The sequence below is a fragment of the Sapajus apella genome, unplaced genomic scaffold (genome assembly GCF_009761245.1).
Source record: "Sapajus apella isolate SASKATOON/1434 unplaced genomic scaffold, GSC_monkey_1.0 scaffold136, whole genome shotgun sequence".
Lineage (NCBI taxonomy): Eukaryota > Metazoa > Chordata > Mammalia > Primates > Cebidae > Sapajus > Sapajus apella.
Window position 1 is genome coordinate 75,193 of NW_022437076.1, and position 10,223 is coordinate 85,415.

General features: G+C 44.7%; 1 protein-coding gene across 1 annotated transcript in view; it reads left to right on the forward strand.

Annotated features, from left to right (window-relative positions):
* The first annotated feature begins 358 nt into the window (after positions 1-358).
* Positions 359-10,223, forward strand: part of DHRS7B (dehydrogenase/reductase 7B) — a 92,749-nt gene continuing 82,884 nt past the window's right edge. Inside the window, exon 1 of the mRNA XM_032263479.1 lies at positions 359-405. The gene's annotated coding sequence lies outside the window, so the exon portion shown is untranslated. The remainder of the gene's footprint in view (positions 406-10,223) is intronic.

Genomic DNA, 10,223 nt, shown 5'->3' on the forward strand with positions numbered 1-10,223 from the left:
ACGGACGGCCCGCGGCGCGCACGCGCAGCCTCGAAGTGTGGGAACCTGCCTGCCGGTCCGTGGGGAAAACACTACCGTTACCCAAACCATAACCACGCCCTTGTCTCCTGCGACGTGCCTCCCGAAAGACTCCCGAGTCAGTTTTAAAGTCGTGGATATCGAACCTGCTGCAGAGCTGCCTAGAAGCCGGAGCCGCCTCCCCAGGGTGGGGCAGAATTTACACCTCTCCACTTTCAATTTAAGGTGAAAAAAATAGAAAAGCAAGTAACTTATCACGATCAAAACGCGATATCTGATTCCCTAACAACTACAGGAGGACAGTACCTATTCCACACAGAGCCAGAAACCGGGAGAGGAAAGAAAGAATGTCGATGAATTCTAGGCAGCAAGAATTTTTCCGTCCCTCAGCTAAGAGCCCTGCCACCGTCTTCAGTCATACACGGATTGACATTTTTAAAGACCCCCAATGTTAACAAAATCGATAATAGCGTTGAGCACTGCCCAGCCTCAAAATGACTATTATTTTCCAAAGCCACTTTTTTTTTGAGAGAGTTCCGCTCTGTTGCCCAGGCTGGAGTGCAGTGGTGCGCTCTTGGCTCATTGCAACTCCTCCTCCCTGGTTTAAGCAATTCTCCTGCCTCAGCCTCCCTAGTGGCTGGGATCACAGACGCCTACCACCACCCCCGGCTTTTTTTTGAGACAGTCTTGCTCTGTCACCCAGGCTGGAGTGCAGTGGCGTTTTCTCAGCTCACTGCAACCTCCGCCTCCCGGGTTCAAGCGATTCTCCTGCCGCAACCTCCTGAGTAGCTGAGATTACAGGCGCAGCCACGAAGCCCAGCTAATTTTTGTATTTTTTAGTAGAGACAGGGTTTCATCATGTTGGTCAGGCTGGTCTCGAACTCCTGACCTCATGATCCACCCGCCTCGGCCTCCCAAAGTGCTAGGATTATAGGCGTGAGCCACTGGGCCCGGCCCAGAGTCGCTTTATAGGTAAAAAAAAAACTATAACTTCAAAGATCAGCACCTAAACTCTAAGGTGAAATTAAGTGTTCATAAACAGACTACAGTATGCTTTAAAGTTCCACGTGTTAACCTTTCTTCAACAAAAGATTATTAATGCTTAATCTGTGCCAAAAAGTCAAATTGAATATACATAGAATTTCTGCTCTTTGTAGCAAGATTCAGGGTGGTTTGGATAATTAAGATAAATATAGGAGTAATTGTTCCTCAAGGTTCCATGTGTTTGGAGCTGTAAGAATACTCCATATTCTAAGAATGTGGAAATTACTTTCAATCTGAGAAAGGGGGCGGGCTTAGGAAAGGCTTCGTGCAGGAGGTGGCATGACAACATCATCACATGCTCAGCATTTCTATATTGCAATCAATAAATGCCTATATGAAAAGCACATGGCACTGTGGCAACAAACTAGATATAGCTCTTGCCCTTTAGGAAAAGGGGAAACATACTCCCCCAGATATGAGGTATGGTGTGGGCCAAACAATGTGCCTATACTTCCTGCTGAATTACAGTTTTGTTTTTTTTTTTGAGACTGAGTCTTGCTCTGTCACCCAGGCTAGAGTGCAATGGCACTGTCTCAGCTCACTGCAACCTCCACCTCCTGGGTTCAAGGGATTCTCCTGCCGTAGCCTCCTGAATAGCTGGGATTACAACCTCTCACCACTGCCCCTAATTTTTGTATTTTTGGTAGAGATGGGGTTTCACCATCTTGGCCAGGCTGGTCTCGAACTCCTGACCTTGTGATCCTCCGACCTCAGCCTCCCAAAGTGCTGGGATTACAGGCGTGAGCCACCACGCCCTGCCTACAGTTATCATTTTTAACCTGTGAATACAACCTCACTCGTTGGAGTCCTGACAAAATGGTTGCTTGGGGAAAGCTATTTTTGGAAAACTTCAACTATAATTTATGAGGTCTAAAATTGTCACATTTGTCCAGAACATAATCCAGGGAAATTGTCATATAGTTCCCAAGGACATTTTCCTTTACCTGAGCCCCCTCTCGAGGTATGGCAATTAGATTACTCCAGTTGCCACCCTTGTGTTAAAAGAAAAACTCCGCCGGGCATGGTGGCTCACCCTTGTAATCCCAGCACTTTGGGAGGCTGAGGCGGGAGGATCACCTGAGGTCAGGAGTTCAAGACCAGCCTCGCCAACATGGTCAAACTCTGTCTCTACTAAAAATGCAAAAATTAGCTGGGTGTGATGGTGTGCACCTGTAGTCCCAGCTACTTGGGAGGTTTGTGGCAGGAGAATGGCCTGAGCCAGGGAGGCGGGGGTTGCAGTGAGCTGAGATTGTGCCACTGCACTCCAGCCTGGGCGACTAAGCGAGACTCTGTCTCGATAAAAAAAAAAAGGAATAAATTTTAAAAAACAGAAAAACTCAGCTGAATTAAATTTAGCAGAGTTTAATTGAGGAAGAATGGTTGGCAAATCATATATTCTCCTTAGCCGGTGTAGCCTCTGAGACTCCAGTACAGCCATGTGATAGAAGATTTACAGACAGAAAAAGGAAAGTGAGGTACAGAAAATGGAATTGAGGTACAGAAACAGCAGATTGGTTACAGCTCAGCATTTACCTTATTTGAACAGGGTTTGAACAGTAGGCCATCTTTGCATTGACCAAAACACAGTGATTGACACAAGAGTAGGCTACAGTCTGCTTACAACTTCATTTAGGTTGTAGTTCACAATGTACAGAAGAACCTTTAGGCCAAACTTAAAACAGTAAGGCGGCAGCTTTAGGCTAAACTTGATTTAACACTTGCAAATATACAAGTATCTTCTGGTAATGATTTGCATGTTTTCTCCCAGGGTAAAGGCATTTCTGTGCAGAAAAGCAGCAGCCTTCGGATTAAGTAAATTTCCCTTAACCAATCAGTTTGTAAAATGTGGCCCATTCTCCGACATTTATAATGTGTTTATCATCTGTAGTTACCTGGGTTAATAAAACACATAAATGCAGCCAGGTGTGGTGGCTCACGCCTGTAATCCCAGCACTTCGGGAGGCCAAGGCAGGCAGATCACTTGAGGTCAGGAATTTAAGACCAGCCTGGCCAACATGGTGAAACCCCATCTCTACTAAAAATACAAAAATTAGCCGGGAGTGGTGGTGCATGCCTGTAGTCCCAGTTACTTGGTAGCCTGAGGTGGGAAGATAGCTTGATCCTGGGAAGAGGAGGTTGCAGTGAGCCGAGACCACACCATTTCGCTACAACCTGGGCAACAGAGAAAGACTCTGTCTCAGAAAAAAAAAAAGAAAAAGAACCGCAAACTGCCTACATGGAATAATCAAAACTCAACCTCCTTCTAGCATTTGGCTCTGCCTCTTATGTCACCTCACCCAGTTTTTACAAGACCGTACTAAGCTTTCATCCATGGGACGATACAAGATATGATGCTGCTCCAAGAACACTGACAGTTCCAGGAACGCCAGTTCCTACAATCTAGCTCCCGCCCCAGTGTCACCCCATCCAGCAAGAAGCAGCCAGATGTCAATGGTGCCCTTCTTCCATTACCTGTTGAAAGGCTGGAATGTTAGGGACAAGCCGCCCCAGAAAACCTGAGCGCAGCTGACCCCTCACTCTGATTGCCCTGCAGGTGCACCCCTAAACTCTTATCTAGGAGCCACAGCAAGGCTGTAAAACATTCTGCAGTTGAGCAAAGCCTGATTACAGCCAGCTGGGCAGGGCAGGGAGGTCAGTGAAAACAAACTTTTGTTACACGTACTTGTAAATTCCTGTTTTACACATACCTGTAAAATCCTGGTTTTTTTTAACTGCCTCCTCCTCCTCAAAAGTCACAGGATGATGTAAGTCTGTCACAAGCTGATAAACTATCTTTGTGCTTGTTACAAGCTGATGGATTATCTCCTCCTGAAACTCCCTTATGCCCTCTCATCCCATATAAACCCCACCTTTTGTAAGCTCGGGGCTGCCTCTTCTGATTGTTATGGAGCAGCCTGGCAGGGTAATAAAACTTGCCTGCCTGATTTTGGGTTTACTTGTCCTTTCTCTTGGCTAACCTTACACCAATTAGCAGATATTTTATGAATTCTGGAACTGTCTTATAAAAATCACAAATGTATTACATTGTATATTTGCATGTTAAAATTGTTGTTTTGTTTTGCTAAATGGAATAATTTACAAATATTTCATAATTATAATCCCATTTTGGCTCCTTTTTTCCCCTCCCATTTATTAAATGTTTTTCCAAAGAGTGGAAGCTCTGAGGTTGCATATACATGAGAAAAGCAAATAAGACTGTCTCTTATCAAGACAGGATTAAGATATGGCAGCTGTGAAATTGACGGACTGATTCAAACAAAACCCAGACAACTCCTGGTGAGCATGAAATAGAATTGGTTTCTTATTTTGGAGGTCAAGGTGAGCAGATCACCTGAGGTCAGGAGTTCGAGACCAGATGGCCAACATAGTGAAACCCCATTTCTACCAAAAATACAGAAATTAGTTGGGCATGGTGGCATGTGCCTGTAATCCCAGCTACTCAGAAGGCTGAGGCAGAAGAATCACCTGAACTTTGAACTCGGGAGGCGGAAGTTGCAGTGATCCGAGACTGTGCCACTGCACTACAGTGTTACCTGGGCGACAAAGTGAAACTTAGTTTCTTAGGAAGGCTCCTACACATTCTGCACAATCTTTAAGAGAGGATGCGTGTGTGTGTGTGTGTGTGTGTGTGTGTGTGTCAGTAGTGAAGCAGGTTGCTTCTGTGTTCACGGGACTCCATTGTCAGAGAATTTCTTCCCTGGACTAGAACCCAGCCAGCCGTGTCATCGTGCTGCAGAGCTGCGCCCACTAACCCCATTCTTATCTGGGAAATCCAGTCAGTGTAACTGTTTGCAAGGGCGCTCTGGAGCCAGACTCTCCAGGTTCAATGCTGGTGTCTGAGGTTTTTTCCCATTTGACATCAGCTTATAGTCTGACACAGAGATGTCTTCAACAGGAGTAGAACTATTTGGTAGAAATAATTCAGTGCAGAAAGGCTGTTTTTTTAAGGTGAATGTGGCTTCTCTGCGACCAATCTACAGGGTGGAAATGCTCCGCAACTGTAACAAACAGTAAACATTTGCTGGTCACTGTTGAACACCTGAAATGTGGCTATTGGGACTCAAGAACGGAATTTTAAATTTTACTTAATTTTAATGAATTTATTTTATTTATTTATTTATTTTGGGACGGAGTTTCGCTCCTGTTACCCAGGCTGGAGTGCAATGGCGCGATCTCGGCTCACCGCAACCTCCGCCTCCTAGGCTCAGGCAATTCTCCTGCCTCAGCCTCCTGAGTAGCTGGGATTACAGGCACGCGCCACCAGGCCCAGCTAATTTTTTTTTTTTATTTTTAGTAGAGATGGGGTTTCACCGTGTTGACCAGGATGGTCTCGATCTCTTGACCTCGTGATCCACCCGCCTCGGCCTCCCAAAGTGCTTGGATTACAGGCTTGAGCCACCGCGCCCGGCCATCGTTTCTCATTTCTAAAAATTTGGAACCTTCAGCAAACCATTCATGCTGACCTTATACCTCCCGGAGGAGGAGATGGTGCGTTACTCGCAAACACCGGGAGTGCAAAATTGATTCCATTCGGCGTGCTTCACAGGAAGGGGGCGCTGTTTCCTCGCAGCTCATCAGGTATCTCAGGAAAAGAAATTTGGGGGAACATTTCCCCAGCCTCCAAGCCGCATCATACAGGACAGGTCAGCAGGAAACAGATTTTATTTTAAAATTCCCAGCAAGAGGTGGAGGGCGACTTGTTAGAGTTCCAGTCACTAAAGAAAATTCTTCCTAGAGCCATAGTAAGTTACCACTGAAACAGTTTTTTTCTGCCTTCATTAAAGTAAAAACATAGTTATGTATCCCAGCATTCTTGTAACAATTCCACCACCAACAGCAGTAAAAAATGCTACAATTTATTGAGTACTAACTTCTGTGGCACTTCATAAGTGTTACCATTTTTAGCCTCACAATTTCTTTACTATCTTCATTTTAAGGATGAGAGGCTAACGTTTTGGGGTGCTAAGAAATTCAACATCTGTCTAGCTGTTCTAATAGGTGTGTCTCATCATGGTCTTAATTTGCATTTCCCTAATGGCTGCTAATGTTGATCATCTTTCTATGTGCTTATTTGCTGTCTGTATATTCTCTTCAATGAAATGTTTCTTCCTGTCTTTGTCCATTTTTCTTTTCTTTTCTTCTTCTTCTTCTTCTTTTTTTTTTGAGACAGAGTTTTGCTCTTGTTGCCCAGGCTGGAGTGCAATGGTGAATCTCAGCTCACCGCAACCTCTGTCTCCTGGGTTCAAATGATTCTTCTGCCTCACCCTCCTGAGTAGCTGGTATTATGGGCATGTGCCACCGCACCCAACTAATTTTGTATTTTTAGTAGAGACACGATTTCTCCATGTTGGTCAGGCTAGTCTCGAACTCCCGACCTCAAGTGATCTGCCTACCTCAGCCTCCCATGCCTGGGATTACAGGCATAAGCCACTGCACCCAACCTGTCTTTGTCCATTTTTTAAATTGAATCGCTCAATTTTTTGATGTTAAGTTTTGAGAGTATTTTTTTTTTAATTAAAAGTATAGAAACAGAGCCTCAATATGTTGCCCAGGTTGGTCTCAAACTCCTGGGCTCAAGCAATCCTCCCACCTTGGCCTCCCAAAGTGTTGGGATTACATGTGTGAGCCACCATGCCTGGCTGAGAATTTTTTCTATACTCTAGATAGCAGTCCTTTTTCAGATATACGGTTTGAATTGTTTCCCAGTGTGTGCTTTGCCTTTTGATTCCATTAACAGAGTCTTTCGCAGAGCAAAACATTTTTAATCTTGATCAAGTCCACTTTATGAATTTTTTCTTTTATGAATCATACTTTCAGTGTCATTTTGAGAAAAACTCTACCAACCCCTAGTTCCCCCACATTTTCTCCTGTACTATCTTCTAAAATTCTCATGCTTTGTGTTTAAATCTATTACTCATTTTGAGTTAATTTTCATAAATGGTGTGAGGTCTAGGTCAAGTTTCTTTATTTTTATTTAAAAATTTTTGTCTATTAATGTTCAATTGCTCCAGCACCATTTGGTGAAAAAGACTATCATTGAATTGAATGAAAAGGCTATCATTTTGTTGAATTGTTTCTGAATCTTTCTTAAAGATCAGATGGACATACTTGTGTGGGGCTATTTCTGGGTCCTCTGTTCTTTCCCATTGACCTATGTATTTATACTTCAATAATATCAGTCTTGAGCTTTATAATAAGATTTGAAGCCAGGTGCGGTGGCTCACTTCTGTAATCCCAGAACTTTGAGAGGCCATGGTGGAAGGATCGCTTGAGCCCAGGAGTTGGAGACTAGCCTGATCAACAAAGACCCTGTCTCTACAAGAAATACAGAAAAAATAAGCCAGGCATGGTGGCATGCGCCTATAGTCCTGGCTACCTGGGAGGCTGAGGTGGGAGGATCGCCTGAGCCTGGGAGGTTGAGGCTGCAGTGACCTGTGTGCGCCACTGCACTCCAGCCTGGGCAACAAAGTAAGACTGTGTCTCAAAAAAACATTTGAAATCAGATAGAGCGATTCTTTCCATTTTATTATTGTTTTCCAAAATGTTTTAGGTATTCTATTTCCTTTGCCTTTCCATATACATTAAGAAAAAGTATTTTCTATACCTTCAAAAAATTTTGCTGACATTTTGATAGGAATTTTGTTAAAATTGTATATCAATTAAAGGAGAATTGACACGATTACTGAGTTGAGTCTTCAGTCCATGAGCTTGGAATGTCTCTTTATTTCGATCTTTAATTTCTTTTCTTTTTTGAGACAGGATCTTGCTCTGTTACCCAGACTAGAGTGCAGTGGTGTGATTTTGGCTCACTACAACTCCTGCCTCCCGGGCTCAAGTGACCCTCCCACCTTAGCCTCCCAGTAGTAGCTGGGACTACAGGCCACTATGCCCAGCTAATTTTTTGTATTTTTTTGTAGAGATGGGGACTTGTCCAGGCTGGCCTGGAACTCCTGGACTCAAGTGATCTGCCTGCCTCAGCCTCCCAAAGTACTAGGATTATAGGTGTTAGCCACTGTGCCCAGCTGATCTTTGATTTCTCAGAGTAATCTTTTGTAGTTTTTAGTTTATACGTTCTGTACATGTTTTGTTAAACTTACACCTAAGTATTTTGATTTTTTTAGTGATTATAAGTGGTACTGCATTTAAATTTTTGATTTTCACATTTGTTGCTAGTATATGAAACTACAATTGATTTTTCTTAAAAAAAATTTTTTTTTGAGACAGGGTCTCAATCACCCAGGCTGGAGTGCAATGGTGCAATCATACCTCACTGCAAACTTGTGGGCTCAAGTGATCCTCGTGCCTCAGCCTCCCAGGTAGCTGGGACTATAGGCACTTGTCACTGCACCTGGCTAATTAAAAAAAAAAATTTATTTGTAGGCCGGGTGCAGTGGCACATACCTCTAATCCCAGCTACTTGGGAGGCTGAGGCATGAGAATGGCTTGAATCCCGGAGGCAGAAGTTGCAGTGAGCTGAGGTCATGCCACTGCACTCCAGCCTGGTGACAGAGCAAGACTAGGTCTCAAAAAAAAAAATTATTTGTAGAGATGGGGGGGGTCTCCCTATGTTGCCCAGGCTGGTCTTGAACTCCTGGGTTTAAGGGATCCTTTTACCTTAGCCTCCCAAAGTGCTGGGGTTACAGGTGTGTGCCCTCCTGCTTGGCCATATTGACATCTGTTGATTGTGTTTTCTCATTTAGGTTTAGATTTTCTCATTTCTTGGTATAATGAGTGCTTTTTGGTGGAAACCTGGACTTTGGGGCACCATAAGACTCTGGATCATATTTAAGTCTTGTGTTTTAGCAGGCTTCCTGACCCTCTTTGGCAGGGGAAGGGGATGTTTCTTCATTATTGCCAAGTTGGGGTAGAAGTTCAGGTCTTCCACTTGGCCTTTGTTGACACATGGAGGGAGATGGTTTGGCCCAAACGGGAGTTGGAGCTCTCCGGTTGGCCTCCAGGGATATCGCCCTTGCTGGGATGGGGGGGACCTCCACTAACATGTGGGGTGAGAGGTGGCTTTGTTGCCACTGAGTGATGTTGAAAGTCCTGACTCTCCACTTGGCTCCCTATGGGGACAAGAGTGACTTTATTTTAAATGCTAATCAGCTAACTCCAAGTCCAGGAATGCCTCCAAAATGTTTAGTTGAAGTATTACTCTTTATATAGGATCACCTATTCACTGTAACTTTTGCCTTTTTACAGAAACAACCCTTGATGCTGTTGCAGTAACCATAGGCTGTGATACCCACAGCAGTCTCTCAGCCGTCTACACATTCCTTCCAGAGTAAGTCTATTTCTTCCCCGAGATATAAGCCCTGGTTCTGGGAGGCTGCTGTGTGGAGATCCACCTGCCTTGCCACACCCAAGACCATACTTCTGTCTGTAAGTTCCCTCTGGTTAATTATCCTATACTGACAAACTGGATTTGTTGGGGTCCTGCTTTGTTTTCGCAGCTCATTCAGCATTTGGGGGTGGCCTTGCATATACAGGTATTGATCGATTTACGACCTATGCAACTTACGACCATTCGACTTTACGACCACAATTGCTAGCCACGACTGCTCCACGTCTGGCAGTGCAAACGTTGTCCAGCTGGGCGTACGACAGTGCGGACCAGCTTCCGGCAGCACTACCATCTCCACGTGCATATAGCCTACTCAACTAACGACCAAATCGTGTTACGACCGGTCTGTCGGAACCAATCATGGTCGTAAGTCGAGCACTAGCTGTATGCCCTTTCATGGAACACTCTCTTACACCACCCCAGAGAAGGGGATGGGTGCCTTCTTATGATCAAGTGGGGGTGGAAGTCCAGGTTCTCCATGTGGTTTCCACCGACACCATGCTGGGGAAAGCCTCCTCACTGCTCAGTGGGAATGAAAATCCAGCCCTCCATTTGGCCTTCTCTTAAACCATACCACGGGGAGGGGATGGTGGTGTCTCTCTGTGGCCTAGCATGGGTGGGGCAGTTTAGGCTTTTCATGAGGCAAGCAGAGGGATCGGGCGTTTTCTGTTGTTTGGGCTGGATTAGAGCCATTATGGTCTAAACGTTTTCTGTCTTCTGAGGCTGCGTGTTGCCTGGTCCTGTGGCTAGACAGTTAGAGAGAGACAGCTTTTCTTTCTTTCTTTCTTCTTTCTTT